The sequence below is a fragment of the Urocitellus parryii genome, chromosome 1, assembly GCF_045843805.1.
Source record: "Urocitellus parryii isolate mUroPar1 chromosome 1, mUroPar1.hap1, whole genome shotgun sequence".
NCBI classification, from domain to species: domain Eukaryota; kingdom Metazoa; phylum Chordata; class Mammalia; order Rodentia; family Sciuridae; genus Urocitellus; species Urocitellus parryii.
Window position 1 is genome coordinate 105419429 of NC_135531.1, and position 4398 is coordinate 105423826.

Genomic DNA, 4398 nt, shown 5'->3' on the forward strand with positions numbered 1-4398 from the left:
CAGTTTGCTATATTTTGTTAGATGTTATTATCACATTTGTCTTTCAAGGATATTAGCCTATAGTTTTTTTTTTCCTTATAGTGTCCTTGTCTGGATTTGGTATTAGGGAAATGCTGGTCTCACAAAAAGATTTTAGAAGTATTTCTCACTTTCCAGTATTTTGGAGGAGTATGAGAAGGATTGTTATTAGTTGTTTAAATGTTTGGTAGACTTCAGTCATGAAGCAATTGGGTACTGAAATTTTCTTTGAGATTATTATTTATTCATTCTCTTATTCATTCTTGATCTGTTCAGATTTCCTGTTTTTCTTGCTTCTGTCTTGGCATGTTTTATATGTCTAATAATTTGTCTGTTTCTTCTAGATTATGCAATTTGTTGGCATGTAAATTGTGATTACTATTCTTTTATGACCCTTTGGTTTCTATGGCATATCTCCTCTTTAATTTCTGATTTTATTTATTTGAGATTTTTATCTGTTTTTCTTGATTGGTCAGTAAAATGTTCCCCATTATACTTATCTTTTAAAAAAACCCAGCTCAGTTTCATTGATCTTTTCTGTTATTTTCCATGTCTTTATCTTATTATTTTCTACTCTGTTTTTCCTTCCTTTGGTTACCAATATATGTTGTTTTCATATACATTCTACCATGTCCTATGGTCTATCTGTAATTCTAGTTCAGTGAAGAATAATTATTTTAACTCTTAAATGCTTTGGTGACATGAAACGAAGAAAATAAATTTCAATGTTTAAGCATATTTTGTAGGAGAGCCACAAAAATTGAGTGAGGTCAGCCTGGCCATGGGGTAAGGAAAAGTAAAGGAGATAATTAATAATAACCATTCTATGCATAACTAAGAAAGACATAAATTTAAATGGTGACATAAACTAGAATCATGGGAGACAAATTACAATGGAAAGCTGCGGGTTGGGGTATTTTGCAAAGAAAAAAGAATAGTGTTATCAAATGCTTCTATGAGAAAAGGAAGGAAATTAAGCTGTATTGTATATCTTATATTGAATTTAGCAACAAGGTAACTATTGCCAATTGGTTTGTTGTTATTATTGTTTTGGCATTATAGGGCTCTATTAATTTGCTAAGGAACTTTAAAAAGTCTTTTCTTGCTAGGAAAGCAAAATACCTGAGCATTTGTTCCCCAAAACACAAAGAAAGGGGTTCAATATAAGAATTAATCGGTATTTACTTTTACATGAGTCTTACATCATTCTGTCTGTGTATTATGTACAGCTTCTATAACAGAAAATATTGCTTTAGTTTAAAGCAGTATGACCAATGAACATCTCTGTTCAATGAATATTTTTATACTAAGCCATGGTTAGAACTCTCAGTTCCAGTCTTGTCTAATAATGGTTTATGTTCACCATTGTCTTTGTCTAATTTCAATAACATCATTTCAGTGAGGGAAAAAATAAGTGTTTTCCTGGTTATTAAGGAAATGGTGAAATTTGTCACCATGTTTTAGTCAGATAGAAAAAAATCATTTTAATTTATGTACCTATTTTAGTGGCGGAGAAATATGACAGAATGATCAATAAAATATCTTCAATGTGGCTATTATGGTTTGGATGTTAGGTGTTCCCCAAAAACTCACACATGAGGCAATACAAGGTTTAGAAGATAAATGATTGGGTTGTGAGAGTCTTAACCCAATCAATGAGTAACTGATAGGGATTAATTGAGTAATAACTGAAGATGGGTAGGGTATGGATGGAGGAGGTGGGCATTGGGGGCATGGCTTTGGGATATATATTTTGCATCTGGCAAGTGGATTCTCTCTCTCTCTCTCTCTCTCTCTCTCTCTCTCTCTCTCTCTGCTTGCTGATCATTATGTGAGCCATTTCCATCTTCCACATTCTTCTGCCATGTTTTGCTTCACCTGGAACTTGAGGAATGGAGCTAGATCTCTATGGACTGAGTCCTCTGAAACCATGAACCATCAAATAAACTTTTCCTCCCCTAAATTGTTTTTATCAGATCTTGTAGTCACAGCAATAAAAAAGCTGACTAAAACAGTGGCCTAATAAAATTCTATAGGGTTCAAGGACATACAAATAAAACAAGCAAAGCAAAAAGCTACATAAGGCCTTCAATTCTTAAACGCTTCTATGTGAATTTTGTGTATTTATATATATATATATATATATATATATATATATATATATATATGTATTTATTTATTAAATACTCTGATATTAGTGTATATTAGAAAATCTAGTTTGAAAGAATGAAATAAACAGACATAGAAACTATTGATATTTTTAATAATATGGAGCTGAATATATTATAAATTTGACTGATAAAAAAGCATGTGTGTGTGGGCTGGGGATGTGGCTCAAGTGGTAGCGAACTTGCCTGGCATGCTTGCGGCCCGGGTTCGATCCTCAACACCATATACCAACAAAGATGTTGTGTCCGCCAAGAACTAAAAAATAAATATTAAAAATTCTCTCTCTCTCTCTTTCTCTCTCTCCTCTCTCACTCTCTCTTAAAAAAGCATGTGTGTGTGTGTAGGTAGACTTTAATGAAGATATAAAATAGTAGCCTATTTCTTTCTCCCCAGTTATTTGGTGCACAAATATGCATTACTTGTTAGCATGTTGAAAAAGCTTTATTTTTAAATTTGAGAAATTGAATTGCAATTTTTCAGGACCTACATTTCTAGACAGACTATGAACAGAACAAAATAGCACAAGTTCAAGGCTATCAGAGGAATTTCTTTGGAATTTAACTGATAATTTAGAGCAGAGGTTTCTGCTGAAAAGATAACTTTTGCTTGGGCTGCAATATAATTTTACCAAATTTTTAACATGTGCGCCTTGAGATCAGGCATGTGCTCTAAAGTTTGATGAAGCATTCTACTATGTCCTATAGTCTATCGCTTAGGCAGTACTCTCATTTGGCAGTCCAACCCTGAAGGTTCTGAGTTATTCATCCCTAATTTAGAACTCTCTTCTTGCTATGCTAGGTAAAATTTAGGTCAAAGGCAGAAGATTTTAGCCTTCAAACAGATGACTTACAAATTCTGTTTCTTATTTGTAGTCTATCCTAGGTTTGGGTATTCCAGAGTAAAAGTGATTTGATAAGACTGAAAACTATTGATGTGGATGTGCAATTTGTTTAGTAGAAGTTACTAACAATGATTTTCTGGTTGTCAAGGTCCATCCCTTACTCCAAGCGTTGGGTACTTGGGTTAAAAGCCAAGGGCCACTGACATATCAACAACATGGCTTGGTATCACCAGGGGTTACTAAGCTGTCAGCACTAGATAGCACTTCACTAGGTGGCATCTAGAGTAGAAACTGATCAGTTCTGTGTCTGTAAATTTTTTTAAATAAAGTTTTTATTTTAGAATAATTTTAGATTTACAGAAAAGTTCAGCTGACAGTGCAGATAGTTACTATATTCTACATGATTGATTTCCCCCATTAATAGCATCTTACATTAGTGTGATGCATTTTTCAAAATTATTGAGCAATCAATAAATTATGATGAACTTAAATTCATACTTCACCTGGATTTCCTTAGTTTTTATCCACTATCTTTTTACTGCTCCAGGATCCCTTCCAAGTTACTACTTTAATTGAGTTACTATTGTAGTTTAATCAAGAGGCTCATGTGTTGAAGTCTTGTTCATAGCTGGTGGCACTAGGGACCTGGTGGAAACTCTAGTAGGAGATGGGGCCTACTTGGGAGAGGTGGGTCACTGGAGACTTTCCTTTGAAGGATATATTATGACCCTAGGCCCTTTCTCCCACTCTACTTATGGGCCACCATGAGGTGAGCAGCATTCCTCCCCAATGCTTCCACCATGATGGACTATAGGCCTTAAAGCCCTAGACAAGAAACAATGAGCTCATGTCTCTAAAAATTACGAGCCAAAATAAATCTTTCATTCTTTTAAGGTGTTTATCTCAGTAATTTTGTTACAGAAATGGAAAGCTAATACAGTTGCTCTCTCTTCTTAGGCTCTCACTGGCTGTAACTGCCAGTTTCTCAGACTTTCCTTGTTTTTGATGACCTTGACAGTTATAAGGAGTACTGGTGAGATATTTTTCAGAATGTCCTTCAATCAGGATTCTATGAGCATTTTTCATGATTAGACTGGAGTTATTGTATTTGGAAGGAAACCACCAAAGGAAAGGGCCATTTCATTACATTATATCACATCATACATACTATCAACATAATTTACTACTGTTGATTTTGAATTTGATCACCAGGAAAAGGATGATTTTGTCAGTTTTCTCAAGTTAAAAGTTACTGTTTTTCTTTCTGGTTTTATACTGTACTCTTTGGAAGGTGGTCACAGCATGCTGTCCAAAGCTCATTGGGAATTCTTTCACCTTCTTAAGGGTTAAGCAACTATGTAAGTTATTTA